Source organism: Solanum lycopersicum, chromosome 4 (assembly GCF_036512215.1).
Source record: "Solanum lycopersicum chromosome 4, SLM_r2.1".
Taxonomy (NCBI): Eukaryota; Viridiplantae; Streptophyta; class Magnoliopsida; order Solanales; family Solanaceae; genus Solanum; species Solanum lycopersicum.
The window spans coordinates 56,035,487-56,052,198 of NC_090803.1; the positions used below are offsets into that span (position 1 = coordinate 56,035,487).

Sequence of the window (16,712 nt, forward strand, 5' to 3'; positions counted from 1 at the left end):
ATTTGATTTAACAAAAACCGATTAAATAAATTTTGTCCAAAAAATTTATCAATCAATCACATCATTTGCCAAATCCAAATCCAAATCCAAAGTCGAAGCCGAAGCCGAAGCTGAGGCCGAGCGACGACGACGACGACGCGAGGGGGCATCTTCTTCTTATCTCTTTAATAAGTAATGGAAGTGTTTCCTTCTATAAGGACAACAATTTCCCTTTCTTTTGCCGATATGGGAGAAATGACTTTTCATTTGCACTTTGCAAATGACTTTTCATTTTCCCTCCAAAGTAGTTCCCTCACTTTTCATATTCTCTCTTTTCTTTTACCATTCACACTTGCTAAAACCCAACAATCCCCCACAAGAATGGGGAAGGCTATTGTTAAAACATATGCATGAAAAAAATTGTGTGTCTTGTAGGTAAAGGTTAATCGTATCTGGATAAGTAGGTTTCCCTTTAAACTTTCCATAGTGAACATATATCGGATATACTCTGTCAGTCGGTAGATTTGTAATCTTTGAACCGTCGAGCTTTGGTGTATACCTAGACAACATATGTCACACAATCAACCCTTCAACTGTTCTTAGTTCTCATTGTTTTGTTCGTTTCAGCTATGAACACATCTTGGATAGTATGTGCTTAAAGAACTGGCCTTACCGGATTCTCCTTGAAGCGGCTTACACTTCACACTTACATAGGTGATTTATAAATGCGTTATCCCATAGATACACCATTTGATATTCCCTATATCAAACATAGAAACCATTAAAAAGTCCTTATGTCTTTATCCTTGTTACTAAACATTGTCTTATCATGAGAATGGACCATAAAATAATAATAATTTTTTCTTTTCCTTTGACAATGTTGAACCGTCATCAATGAATTTGTTTTATCTCCTTGAACATAGATCTTGGGATCTCCAATCTTCTAGGTAGAGTTACCGCCACGATGACTTATTCTCGGCCATAGTCCCATTCCCATCGATGATTTCTCAACTCCCTCTCTATTTAGGCCTTTTGTAACTGGATCCGACACATTATGTTTTGACTTCACATAGTCAATTATGATAATTCCACTAGAGAGTAGTTGTCTCACAGAGTTATGTCTTCGTCTTATGTGACGAGACTTGCCGTTATACATAATGCTTCAAGCTCTTCCTATTGCAGCTTGACTATCACAATGTATGCATATAGGGGCCATTGGTTTGGGCCAAAATGAAATATCTTCTATGAAATTCCGGAGCCATTCAGCTTCTTCACCTGCCTTGTCTAAAGCAATGAATTCAGACTCCATTGTAGAGCGAACTATACATGTTTGTTTGGATGATTTCCAAGATATTGCTCCTCCACCAATAGTTAAAACGTATCCACTTGTGGATTTTGTTTTAGTTGACCCCGTAATCCAATTAGCATCACTAATCCTTCAAGAACAGCTGGATATTTGTTGTAATGTAAAGCATAGTTTTGGGTGTCATCTAAGTATCCCAAAACTCTCTTCATTGCCAACTAATGATTATGATTAGGATTACTTGTGTATCGACTTAGTTTACTGATAGCGCAAGCTATGTCTGGTCGTGTACAATTCATGACATACATTAAGCTTCCCAATATGGTAGCATAGTCCAATTGAGACTGACTTTCACCTTTATTCTTTGTAAGATGAAGATTTACATCAATTGGAGTCTTTGCCCTTTTAAAATTTAAAAATTAAAAATTTTCAAGTATCTTTTGAATATCATGAGTTTGAGACAATGCTAGACCGTTAGGAGTTTTAAGAATTTTAATTCCTAATATCACATCAGCAACTCCTAAATCTTTCATATCAAACTTACTAGCAAGCATACGCTTTGTAGCTTTTATATTAGCAATGTCTTTGCTCATTATAAACATATCATCTACATATAGGCATAAAATAACTTTCTGATTTGGAGTATCTTTAATGTAAACACATTTATCATATTCATTGATCTTAAATCCATTTGACAACATGGTTTGATCAAACTTTGCATGCCATTGTTTTTGTGCTTGTTTTAGCCCATAAAGTGACTTAATAAGTTTGCACACTTTCTTTTCTTTACCACAAAACTCTCAGGATGTTCTATGTAAATTTCCTCTTCAAGCTCTCCATTTAAGAAGATTGTTTTCACATCCATTTGATGAATTTCAAGACCGTATACTACAACTAGTGCAATTAACATCCGGATTGATGTTATCCTAGTCACTGGCGAGTATGTGTCAAAATAATCAAGACCTTCTTTTTGTCTAAAACCTTTGACAACAAATCTTGCTTTATATTTGTCAATAATTCCATCGTCTTTCATGTTCCTTTTAAAGATCCATTTTGAACCCAAGGGTTTGTTCCCTGGAGGAAGATCAACCAACTCCCAAGTATGATTGCTTAAGATTGATTCAATTTCACTATTAACAGCCTCCTTCCAAGAGGTTGAGTCGCTAGACAATATTGCTTCCTCGAATGTTTGAGGCTCACTTTCAAGAAGAAATGTTACAAAATCTGATCCAAATGAAGTAGATGTCTTAAGAATTGTTCCACGTTCATCATCAATAGGTTTATTCTGGAAATTTCCAAAATGTGATGCAACCAAACCATATAAGGTCCATGAAATAGGACAACACCAATAGTACCATCGTATAATGTTTTTTTATTGATAACAAAAAAAATAATGCAGCGAACGTGTAATTTCTTAACTCTAAATAAGTTTTGATGTAACAAAACATGGAGTGTTTCAAGAACTTACAGGTCGTAGAACGTAGAATCCTGAGAAGAGATTCCATACACCATAGAAGAAGAATCCAATAATATAAATAAGACTTATATTTTGGGTAACAACAATGGTCATCACACCATAGAAAGTGAAGTACAAGAGGGTGAAATGTTGGAGTTGTAAGAAGGTACATGCATAATCCTGGAAAGGATCATTGGCAGGGCCTTAAAATGGATTCTAAGGCATATTCACAATATTGTAGATGTTGTTTTGGTTTTCGAGCAGAAAGATAGTCAATATCTTGTTGGATATTGTGACTCAGACGAAGATCAACTACTGGTCATGTTTTCACTATTGCAAATGCACCAGTTAGTTGGAAGTCTACTTTGAAGTCTACAGTTGCTTTGTCTACCACTAAGGCAAAGTACTGAGGTTGCGAAGGAAGAAATTTAGCTCCTAGGATTACTTAGAGAGCTTGGTATTGGACAAGAAGAAATCACAATATTTTGTGATAGTCAGAGTGCTATTCAATTAGCAAAGAACCAACTTTATCATGCAATGACAAAGCACATTGACGTACGATATTATTTCATACTAGACATCATAGAATATGGTGGAGTCTTAATGCAGAAAATTCATAATACAGATAATCATGCCGATATGTTGACAAAAGTGGTGACTGCGGTCAAGTCAACATTGTTAACAATTGAAGATTCAGTTTGAAGACAACCAAAATTGTTGTTGAGGGAAAGTTGAAAATGGAGAATCTTTCCAAGGTGGACATTTGTTAAATTTGACAAGATTCAAAAATGGATTAATAAGAAGATATGATAGATAGGAGGATAATTCGTCATTGGTAGAAAAGTCAAGATAACATCTTTTGTAGGTGAAATTCAGGTGAACCATAAAATTGTTTCACAAGGTAAATCTTGCCATTTTTTTTACATATTGTGATGTCATGGATGACATCAATAGGAAGAATTCACTCCTATAAATAGATAGCTCCTAATTCATTTGTAACACACCTCTTACTTGCCTTCTCATCTCCTAAGGCATTTGTTCTTCTTTCTCTCTTGTAGTATTTCACTTGTACTCTTTTGGAGTGAAATAAATATATCTGAGTAGTAGGCAAAAGAAAATAAAAGTTTGCCGAACCTCGTTAATTCCTAGTGTTCTTTTTATTGTTGTATCATTTACTATTTATTAGATACCTAAAGATATAGAAGTTGTGATTTCATCACTCTCTATATATCCGGCTTCCGCAACACAACCAGGGTAATGCTAAGGTTTTAGAAGATGTGATGTTTGTTTCTAGTCTATCACATAATTTAGTTAGCATTGGACAACTAATGACTACCAGATACTCAATTTCTTTTAGTAATGGCGTTTGCACAATTAAAAATAACATATATGGGAAAACCATTGCTAATGTCCCATTGGCTAACAATAAAATGTCTTCTTTAGAAGTTTCAATGGTTGAGAGTTGTACTATGGCAGCTAGTGGAGATAATGAAACTAGACTATGTCATTTGCGTTATGGGCATTTAAATGTCAGGATTGAAGTAATTTAGCCAAAAGAAAATGATTTTTGGGTTGTCAAAAGTTGAGAGTCTTGATTTTTGAGAAAGTTGTGTTTATGGAAAACAAAGTAAAAATGTTATCCTGTAGGCAAGTCTTGGAGAGCTTTCTATTTGTCTTGAGTTAGAACATGTTGATTTGTGTGGTTCTACGAGTGTTGAGTCCTAAGGGGAAAGTCGATACTTTCTACTTTTTACTGATGATTATAGTTGTATGAGTTGAATATATTTCTTGAAATTTAAATCTGAAACTTTTGATAATTTCAAGAAATTTAAATCTTTTGTTGAGAGGCAAAATGGATGTAGGCTCAAAACTATTCAGACTGATAGATGTGGTGAGTTTCTGTCAAAAGAATTCATTTTCTTTTATGAGGAAAAGGAAATAGACATAGAACTCACATCACCTTATACACAAGAGCAAAATGGTGCAGGAGAACGACAAAACCACACAATTGTCAAGATGGGCAAAAGCATGATGGAAGGTATATGTGTACTGAAGTGCTTTTGGGCTGAAAATGTTGCCACTGTTGTCTATTTTCTAAATGTTTCTCCCACTAAGACAATGTTTAATGAAACACCAAATGAAGCTTGAAGAGGTAACAAGTCCAAGGTAAGCCACTTACGTGTCTCTGGTTATATAGCTTATGCCTTGATAAATTCACAAGCTTGACGTAAGCTTGATGAAGAATGTGAAAATGTATTTTTGTAGGATATAACACAAAATCTAAGGCTTAAGTTATATAATCTAGTGAGTGGGAAAATTAAGGTCAATAAAAATGTTGTGTTTAATGAACATGCAAGTTGGAACTTTTATTCCACAAATGAAAGTTCAGATATTCAATTGTTGCCTTCTGATGATATTGTTGATCAAGAGTATGTAGCAGATCCTTTTTCGATTGGTCCATCAACTACCTCATCAATTTCACCAGCATTTTCTCCAATATTGAAAAAACCTTTCGCTGAGCCAACTCCATTGAGAAGATCATCTAGAGATAGGGAAAAAATCCCTAGATATGCTAACAGTACATCTTGTATTTTTTGCTTTTCTTGTTTCAGATCTTACTTTCTTTGAAGATGCTGAATTAATTTGGCTGCTAAATTAATTCAACTGTACTTAGCCTTGGCTGCTAAATTAATTTGGCTAGTTTACCAATTTGATGTTGATCCGCTTTTCAAATGGTGATTTGGAAGAGGAGGTTTATGTATCACAACCTGAATGTTTTGTAGTTAATGGCAAAGAAGATAAGGTTTACAAGTTAAAAAGGGCACTTTATGGCTAAAAACTAGCATCGTGGGCATGGTACTTCAAACTTGATTCTTATTTCCAGGAGAGTGACTTCCACAGTAAAGAAACCTTACCCCAGAACAAGAACCAGGTTTTTGTAAGTTGCTTTTAAGTAAAGACACAAACACTTATTGAATTAAAAACCTTCCTCATTCAAGGAAGGAAAAACCTCGTTTTATTAATTCAATTATAAGATTTTGTGATTACAACTCAATAATCAAACGTCTTATCTCTACTACCTCCTCGATTGACTTCAGTCGATCTCTCCAAAAGGCCAAACCCACCTTTTGTTACACCTCTTACTAACACTCAACCCTACAAAGAGCCAAACCCACCCTTTGTACAATGAACTGTAAATTACAACAAAAACAAGGCAAATAGTTCTACACGATAAAACCTTCTCACTCGAGAATGTTGTAAACGTAGCAATCCTATCACCCTTGAAGACTTCAATTTGATGAATAATTCTCCCTTGTTCTCTGCGTGAAGTCGTGTTATTTTCCTCTGCCTCGTGCTCTTCTTATAGAGTTTTTGCCTTGTACAATCCTTACTGATAAGGTAAGAAAGTTATGTTTAAACAAGGATTCCTTTTTAAATTAGAATCCTTATTATACACAACTTCCTTCCTTAATAATATATTTAAGGTTTTCCTTATTTGTATTAACTTGTACCTTTAATAAATTATTTTTGGCTTTGACAAATAACTCTATTTTACTTGATCTTGGACTCTAGCTTGACTTCTTTTGCTGCGTACATTTGCTACTGTTCTTTGCGCTTTTTGTCTATCATCAAAATGAATTTTCGATTCTACCACATTCCATCATATTCCCCCTTTTTGATGAAGACAAATGTGTAACGTGTGATGCATGCGCAAATAACTCTTCCCCCTTTTGACGAATCAAAAAGAAACCAACAGCAGCTAATCAACACTAATCAATATCCATAGCAACAAAATACGCTCAGCCAGTTTAGCAATATAAATTGTTCTGGCAACAAAACAAAGAGAAACAATAAAGAGTGAAACCAACTAAGAGAACCAGGTTCAAACAACATGCTTTGTCATTGTGGAGGTTGACCAGGCATAGTTGAAGGAGAAGCCAACATATCCAAAACTCTGTCAACTCTTGCGTTGTTAGCAAGTTGTTGCTGCACCAAGTGATCCTTCAACTTGTGTATTTCAGCATTTGAAGAATCAAGCTCAACACGTAACTTCTGGTTTTCTGACTCAAGAGCGGCGTTCTTTTCTTCAGCTACTTCAAGTTCCCTGAGTAACTAAGCAACAGGACCAGATGTACGTGGAGACGCAGTTGCAACCTGCTCCGACTCCATGGAAATCCCACAATCAGCAAGGATGGTTTGAGAGAACATATCTGCACGAGTTAAGATCCTGCCTTCTCCCAATGGTACTTCAAATGCATCAAACACTCTAGTCAACAAGTTTCCAAAAGCCAACTGATGAGAACCTAGCTTAGGATCCACAATTCTAGCAAGATGTTTGATAATCAGTGTGGGCCAATCAATACTCAAGTGCATTCATAAGTCCCATGTCTCTGATGGAGGCAATGTGACATTGGTGACCTCTAGGCAGTATCACCTTATGAACTATCTCGAAAAGAAGCTTATGCAAAGATCTCATTATGCCCTTTAAAACAGTTTGAGCCCTAGAATTGACTCTACCTTGAGAGAATTTGGCTGGCAGGCTAGAATATTCATCAATACCCCAATTGTACTCATTTATCCCCACAGAAGGTATATGCAGGATTTCCCCAAGTTTGGTTGAATCAAACACAATGTCAACCCCCTTTACACTGGACGACACCACATCTCCTTCTAAGATTACCAAGTTCGTATAGAAATCTAATACTTCCTTTTCATAAATCAAACTAGGTTCAAGGAATAACTCCTCCCACCCTTGAAACCTTGGGATTTCACAAACCTGCTTCACTATATCCATTGAAAGTATATCAGGGTTAAAGGCTCTACCCCTAAGCACTGATTTGGTTTGGAAGTACTTTGTCCTTCCCACTTTTAGAAATTTATCTGCACTTCTTTTCGCAGATTTTGATTTTGATTGGGGAGTAGCAGAATGTTTACCCTCAGATACATCATCAATTTCAGAATCAAGATCCATTGGGGAGACTGATGAAAGAACAGGAGACTTACCCAATCAGTGACGCTTCACCTCAGATGTTGCATCATCAGCTGGCTTGACCACATGCGCACTCCTTGTCACAGGCCGGTGTGGACGAACCTATTTAACTGCAATGTGCTTACTTGGCCGCCTTGGTTTTTTAAGGTGAAGGGAGCTCAAAAGAATATCTTCATGGATTGGGGATGGTGGTGGATGTGGAGGAGTGGTGTGGTGAGATGGGAAAGGAGGGGGATTATTTGGGACAGTGGTTGTGGGAGATTCTGGGTTTGGTGATAGTGGGGTTTCTTGGACCGGTGATAATGAGGTTTCTTGGACTGGTGATGGTGGAGATTCGATGATGGGTGGTGGTGGAGAGTCTGCAACAATAGGTGAAGATGCTGTTGTAGCTTGTGGTGGCGGAGATGTATCTTTTGGTGGTGGAGATGGAGCTTTTGGTGGTGGAGATGGAGGTAGATCTGATTTGGACGAGGATGTAGGTGTGGGTGGAAGTTGGCTTTCTTCCTCAAGATTTGGTACAACATCAACAACTGGGTTCTCTTCCCCCTGAGAAAACGTACTATCAGACGAGCTTTCGTCATCAGAGTAAGAAACAAGTGGATTAACCATGGTGATGGAAGGGATTTTGTTTTCTTGTTTTTCTGAAGAATGAAGATGAGAGAAGGTTGGTTGCTTGTTTAGAGAGAGTGGTTTATTGGGAACGGTTTTGATGTTGTATTCGAGGGGTGTGAGTAATTATGGGGGATTGACATCGAGGAGACGGGTGCTGTGACGGTTGCACCTGCTTTTCAGAGGAGTGACATGCGAGAGAGAAGATGAAATTGATTTCCCCCAATTTAATTTTTTTTGTAAAATCCTTTTTTTTAAAATTCCTTTTTTTAAAAAAGCAGTTGAAATAAAACAAAATGTAGAACCAACTTAACTGAACCTGGTTTATATCTCTTCCTAGTGCCTTGGTGAAAATGTCAGCAACTTGATTCTCAGTTTTGCAGAACTCCATTACTATGTTTCCTTTTTCAACATTATCATGAAGAAAGTGATGTCTAACATCTATGTGTTTGGTGCGTTTGTGTTGAACTGGGTTTTTGGCCATGTTCATAGCACTTGTGTTATCACATAGAATAAGAATACAACCTGTTTCTATACCAAAGTCTTTAAGCTGCTGTTTTATCCAAAGGAGTTGGGCACAACATGAAGCAACTGCAACATACTCAGCCTCTGCAGTAGATAGAGCTACTGAATTTTGTTTTCTAGTTGCCCAAGATATTAAACATGGTCCTAGAAAGTGTGCCATCCCAGAGGTACTTTTTCTATCAACCATATGTCTGCATAATATGCGTTAGCAAATCTCTTTAGATCAAAAGAGTCACCAGTTGGATACCAGAGAACCAGGTTCATTGTTCCTTTCAGATATCTCTAGATTCTCTTGACAGCTTTTAGATGTGATTCCTTTGGACAAGACTGAAACCTTGCACATAGACCAACACTGAACACTATATAAGGTCTGCTGGCAGTGAGATATAGGAGTGATCCAATCATAACTCGATATCTGGTGTCGTTGACTGGTGAACCTGGTTCATCTTTATCAAGCTTTGTTGTTGTTCCAATGGGGGTGTCATTTGACTTGGCTTCATTCATATCATACTTCTTCAGTAATTCCTTGATGTATGATGAATTGATATTCCAACTGAAGTTTGCTTAATTTGGAGTCCCAAAAAGAAGTTCAACTCTCCCATCATACTCATCTCAAACTCACTATTCATTAGTTGAGCAAATTCTACTCCTAGTGAGTCATTGGTTCCTCCAAATATGATGTCATTTACATATACTTGGACTATGAACAGATCTTTACCTTGTTTTTGAAGAAACAGTGTATTATCAATTTTTCCTCTTGTATATCCATGTGTGAGAAGAAAAGTAGACAGTCGATCATATCATGCTCTAGGTGCTTGTTTTAACCCATAGAGTGCTTTGTCCAGTTTATATACATGATCAGGATACATGGTATTCTCAAAACGTGGGGGTCGTTTTACATACACCTCTTCTTGTAGGTAACCATTTAAGAAGGCACTTTTGACATCCATTTGGTAGAGTTTGAACTCCATGTGAACAACATATGCAACCAATATTCTAATTGCCTCAATTCTTGCTACTGGTGCAAAGGTTTCATCATAGTCTATACCTTCTTCTTGGTTGTATCCCTGTACAACTAGCCTAGCTTTGTTGCGCACTATTTGACCTTGCTCATCGAGCTTGTTTCTAAACACCCACCTAGTTCCTATCACTGTCCTGTTTTGGGGTTTTGGAACCAGGTTCCACACTCTACTTCTTTCAAACTGGTTGAGTTCTTCTTGCATAGCACCAATCCAATCAGAGTCTAGCAGTGCTTTCTTTATATTTTTAGGCTCAATCAGGGACACATAGGCAGAGAATGCACACATACTACGTAATTTGGATCTTGTAGATATGCCTGAGTTAAGAGGAGTAAGAATGTTTTGCAAAGGGTGAGAACTTTGATATTTCCAACTGTGAGTTGGAATACTTCTTGGTTCTTGAGGTGCAGATGAACCAGTTTCATTGGTAGACTTATCTCCTATTTCAGATGTTTTATCAGAGGGTATGGGTTCTTTTTCACATATTTTTGGTTCTGATGGCTTGGAGAAGGTTCCCTCATTTGGTTCATCCTCTGAATTTCCTTCTTCACTAGTATGTTCATTAAAGACAACATGGACACTTTCTTCTACACGGTTTGTTCTTTTGTTCAGTACCTTGTAGGCCATTCTTTGTGATGAGTAGCCCAGAAAAATTCCTTCATCACTCTTGGCATCAAATTTTCCCAAATTGTCTTTGTCATTGTTGTGTATAAAGCATACACACCCAAAGGCCCTAAGATGTACTAGATTTGGTTTTCTTCCTTTTAGCATCTCATATGGTGTTTTGTCTAACACTGATTTGATCATACATCTGTTTATTAGATAGCATCCTGTGTTCACTGCTTCAGCCCAATAGAATTTTGTAAGTTTTCTTGAGATTAGCATTCTTCTTGCAATATCTTCCAGTGTTCTATTTTTTCTCTCAACAACACCATTTTGTTGTGGTGTTCTAGGTGCTGAAAAGTTATGCTCAATCCATTTGTAGTACAAAATTGTAGGAATTGTGAGTTCTCAAACTCCAGCCCATGATCAGATCTGATGCTGATTATTTCTTTGTTGAGTTTCTTCTGAACCAGCTTTGCAAAGATTTCAAACATAGTGAATGTCTCGTCCTTTGTTGCAAGAAACAACGTCCAAGTGAATCTTGAGTAGTCATCAACTATTACAAACACATATCTTTTTCCACCCCTGCTTAGTACACGCATTGGTCCACACAGATCCATGTGAAGCAGCTCTAGTGGCTTGGTAGTACTTACTGTCAACTTTGGTTTGAAGGATGACCTAATTTGTTTTCCTTGAATGCAGGTTCCACATACTTGGTTGTCCTTGAAACTTTTGGTTGGCAGTCCCCTAACCAGGTCTTTAGATATGAGCTTATTTATAGTTGTTATGCTAATGTGTCCCATTCTTTTGTGCCATAGCATAGAGCAATCAGACACTGCACTTAGACATTTAAGAGTACCTTCCTTGGAGTCAACAATCTTGGCTTTGTACACATTCTTGTGTCTCTTACCTAGTAGAACCAGGTTCCCAGTTACTGAGTTTGTTACTCTGCATTCCTTTTCTGTAAAAAGAACGTTGTTTCCTTTATCACATATTTGAGATACGCTCAATAGATTATGTTGTAGGCCATTGACATAATATACATTCTCAATTGCATGAGTATCCATTGATCCAACCTTTCCAATTCCCTAAATTTTACCACTTTTTCCATTACCAAAGGCAACGTTTCCTCCTTTGATGTTCTTGAGTGAGAGGAAGATTCTTTTATCTCCAGTCATGTGTCTGGAACATGCACTATCCAGGTACCATTGTTGCTGCTTCCTCTTCACTGATCCCTGCAATTTAATTTTGGGAATTAGATTTTGGTACCCAAATCCACTTTGATTTATGCTTAAGGAATGGGTGGATAAGATTTCTTCTGGCCCATCTAGGAAGAGATTTGACTTTAGGAATTTGTTTTTGCTCATTAGGTTTCTCATGATGAGGTTTTCTCAAGGACTTCAAGTTTTTGTTATGAGCAGTTTGTTTTCTTTGACAATCATGACTTTTATGTCCTTCCAACCCACAGTGTATGCATAGACAATCTATGTTGAGATTTTTTACTTGAGATCTAGTTCTATCAAAACCTATCCCATGTTTCTCAGATGTGCGATTCTTGTGCATGTTGTCAAGCAGTATGGAAGACCTGGTCCATCTCATTCCATTTTCTGCTTCAGTTTTAGTCACAAGAAGCTCTTTGGAGAGTGCTTCATTCCTTTTAGTTATCAAGTCTAGGTTTTTACTTAGTTTAGCATTCTTGGATTAAAGATGAAGATTCTGTTTGTTAAGAATCTTGTTTTCTTCTCTTAGTGATGCATAGTCTTCCATTATCAATTCCCTTTTTGAGTCTACGATTTTATATGCATCAATGAGAGTGTAGAGTAGGGATTCTAGCTCCCTTTTTGAGTATGAGCTTAGATTGTCTTGTATGTGATGAAGACTAACCTTTTCATTCATATCTTCTTCTTCTTTCTCCTGTTCAGAATCTGATCTAGCCATGAGTGCTAGTATGGTTTCTTGTGATCTGCAAGTTTCCTTTTCTTCCTTGGTTTCCACTGCTATAAGGGCAAGAAAGTCATAATCATCTTCTTGTTCTAGTGCAAGAAGAGACTGGTTTTCTGTCTCATCACCCTCAAACTCTTCATCAGATGAATTCCCCATTGCTGCAAAAGCCCTCTTCATTGACATGTCTGCCTCTTGAGTTGTCATTCTTCTGTTTGAGGGGACAAACTTATCCTTTTTGATGTCTTTCCCCTTCTCAAAGTTTACCTTTTTCTGCTCTAAGGCCCAAAGTGGATAGAATTTGATGAAGTGATCTGGGCTCCCACACTTATGACAAACCTGGTCTTTAGTGTTTTCAGATGGTTTTTGAAAAGATTTCTTTTGAAAGGTATGCCCTCTCTTTAGCATTCTAGTGAACCTTTTGGTTATGAGGGCAATATTTTCATATTCAAAATCATCTGATGCACTAGCCTTTAGAACCAGGTTCCTTTCCTTTCTTTTTCCTCCAATTTTCTTTTCTTGGTTTTTCTTAAGTTCGTATGTGATGAGATTACCAATTAACTCATCCATTCCCAGTGAATCTAGGTCGCGGGCTTTAGTGATAGTCTCGACTTTGCTTTCCCAAGTTTCAGGAAGGACACTCAAGAGTTTCCTTACTGCCTTTCCATTAGGCACTGTCTCTCCTAAAGAGTACATCTCATTAATGATGGAGGTGAACCTGGTGTGCATGTCTTGAATAGTCTCCCCTTCTGCCATCCTGAACAACTCATATTACCTGTTCAAGTTATCAATTTTAGACTTCTTGACTTGCGTTGTTCCGTCATGAGCTGTTTGCAGTGTTTCCCATATGGCTTTGGCATCTTGACATGATGAGATTCGATTGTATTCATCTGGTCCTATGCCACATATCAGAATTTTCTTGGCTTTGTCATTGTTTTGAATTGCAAGCTTGTCTTCAACATTCCATTCTTTTCTTTCCTTTGGGATTTTGGTGATTCCATCAGTTGCGGTTTTCATAGGTATGGTTGGGCCATCTAGAATTACTCCCCGTAGATCAGGGTTTTCGCCAATAAGATGGTCCATCATACGATTTTTCCACCATCCATAATATTTTCCATTGAACAGTGGTGGTCGTGTTTGTGAAGCTCCCTGTTGTGGGGTAGGTGGTGCTGCCATTGAGTCTTTTCAAGGTGTGAATCTTTTAACGAAAAGACCTGCTCTGAAACCAATTAAATAAACCTTACCCTAGAACAAGAATCAGGTTCTTGTAAGTTGATTTTAAGTAAAGACACAAACACTTATTGGATTAAAAACCTTCCTCACTCAAGGAAGGAAAACCTCGTTTTATTAATTCAATTATAAGATTTTGTGATTACAACTCAATAATCAAAAGTCTTATCTCTACTACCTCCTCGATTGACTCCAATCGATCTCTCCAAAAGGCCAAACCCACCTTTTGTTACACCTCTTACTAACACTCAACCCTACAAAGAGCCAAACCCACTCTTTGTACAATGAACTGTAAATTACAACAAAAACAAGGCAAATAGTTCTACACGATAAAACCTTCTCACTCAAGAATGTTTTAAATGTAGCAATCCTATCACCCTTGAAGACTTCAATTTGATGAATAATTCTCCCTTGTTCTCTGCATGAAGTCGTGTTGTTTTCCTCTGCCTCGTGCTCTTCTTATAGAGTTTTTGCCTTGTACAATCCTTACTGATAAGGTAAGAAAGTTATGTTTAAACAAGGATTCTTTTTTAAATTAGAATCCTTATTATACACAAATTCCTTCCTTAATAATATATTTAAGGTTTTCCTTATTTGTATTAACTTGTACCTTTAATAAATTATTTTTGGCTTTGACAAATAACACTATTTTACTTGATCTTGGACGCTAGCTTGAATTCTTTTGCTGCGTACAATTGCTACTGTTCTTTCGCTTTTTGTCTATCATCAAAATGAATTTTCAATTCTATCACATTCTATCACACATGATCAACAATGAGCCTACTTCTTATATAAAAAGAGAAGGCAAAAATGGTTTTCTAGTTGTTTGTCTTTATGTTGACGATATGATATATATCGGTTCGAGTGAGTCTATCACTGAATTTAAAGACTGCATGATGAAGAATTTTGAGATGTCTGATTTCGGTCTGATGCATTATTTTCTTGGTCTTGAGGTGAAACAGGGAGTTGATGGCAATTTCTTTCTCAAAGAGCATACACAACAGATCTCTTGAAAAGTTCAATATGGTAAATTGCAATGTTGTTGCTATGCTGGTGAATATGGTTCTGAAATGACAAATGCAACTTATTTTAGAAGTTTGGTTGGTGGTTTGAACTACTTGTCTCATACAAGACCAAATATACTCTCTGTTGGCGTCAAAACAGGATTTATGCACTATCCAAGTAAGCTTCACCCTAGACTGCAAAGAGAGTACTATTGAGATATATCGCAGGGACAATAGATCATGGAATTTGGTATTCTAAGATAACAAATTTCACATGAATTGACTTTACTGATAGTGACTACGCAGGCAATGTTGGTGATAGAAAGAGCACTTTCATGGAGTTCAAAGAAGTAGGAATTGGTGGCCTTGTCAACTTCAAAGGCTGAATATATTGCAACAACTTCTGCAGCTTGCAATGAAGTTTGGTTAAGCAGACTTATTGCTGATTTTTTATTAGAAAGCAACTGAGATTTTTTATGACAATAGATCTGCTATTGCGATGTCGAAGAAGTCAACATATTATAGTAGAACAAAGCGCATCTATATTCTCTATCACATTATTCGACACCTTGTTTCTAATGGAGAAATTACTAAGAGATGGAGAATGCAATACTGTAGGAGACCCCATGTCTAGTGATTATAGTGCAGCAAAATACTCCAGATATGATGTTCCAAAAACATATGCCTTTGCTTTCACAAATTTGACAAGATAAATAAATTTATAGCATCATATAGAACAATTACTATGGCAGTAGAAGCTGGCACAAAAATTGTCGTTCATCTAACAAATCTTTGTAATATTTGATTATACATTGAATTGTTAAAAAAACTGATTCTTGTTTATCAACTTACGCATTATCAAACAAATTACTATTCTCTCTCCATACATTCTTCGGGAAGGACAATATAGATAAGAATTATTTGAGTTAATCCAAATGAGACCAAAACAACAGGCATAGTAAGAGGAGGATCCTTGTCTTCTTTATACTAGACTAAACTCAAATCCTTGAACAATCAGACCGTGTTTTCAACTGCAATTCCTAATCTCCATCAATCGCGCTTCAACATATCATCGAAAATTTCTAATTTTTTATTTCATCTATCCATCTCCTCTTTTAAAGGGTAGCCTTTCTCTAGGTTCCCATTCCAAAATTGGACAACTTAAGCACATGTCTCTACTTCATGGTCGCTCTTAGAATCAACAAAGTGCATTTCCAAGTGCATAAAATTCATCTTCTAATTTTAAAACTAGATAAGCAAAATATTTGATTCTTTTCAACAATATTGAGTTTCAATTTTGTCTAGGATATCAAGCTAACAAAACCAATTAAGTTTAGCCACTTCAAAAGATCTACAAAAAATTTACACTTCCTCGGTGGTTATAAATTAATTAAGTATTTTCTTTATAATTTAGAGAACATGGAAAGGAACCACAAAAATATAAAACATGGAGTCCGGACGAGACAAGACATTCCCAATACTCTGGTGTACCACCCCATTTAATACTAAGTTCTCATGCTGCAACCATAAAACATTTATTCGTCGTCTTCTTATCTAGCGAAAACTCGATTTGACAGATCAAATCACAACAACAAAACGTTAGGATTTAAAAACAAACCAAAAAGGATGAAAAAGACACTAAACCACTTTTCTTGTGTCCGGTTGGGATCATAAATGACCAACCACTCTCACTTGAGAGGACTAGCTACCTGAAAGTCAACCTAGAAACAGACTACCTAACAACCCTTATGAATGGAACGTGCCATTCATTAGACTGTTCTTCTCAGGTCGGGTTGGGTTGGTCATGAGCAGACCCTACCCACTAGACACGACTTCCAGTATATACACCAGCTTCACCTACTACAAAATCATCGGAAAAGCACCCTTTTTCATTGCCATTAAGTCGATTATTCTTCCATTAATGAAAATAACACATTCACTACTAAAATAAAAACTTTCGAAAGATCTGACCCACATTTGATCACTCGGTTACCATTTATAAGATTGTGGTTCTCCTGATATCTATTGGATGGTGTTAGGATATTCACTAAGA

At 36.7% G+C, this 16,712-nt stretch overlaps 1 protein-coding gene across 1 annotated transcript in view; it reads right to left on the minus strand.

Annotated features, from left to right (window-relative positions):
• The window catches only part of LOC104646925 (uncharacterized), a 65,091-nt gene that overhangs the window by 1,208 nt on the left and 47,171 nt on the right, over positions 1-16,712 (minus strand). The window lies entirely within an intron of this gene.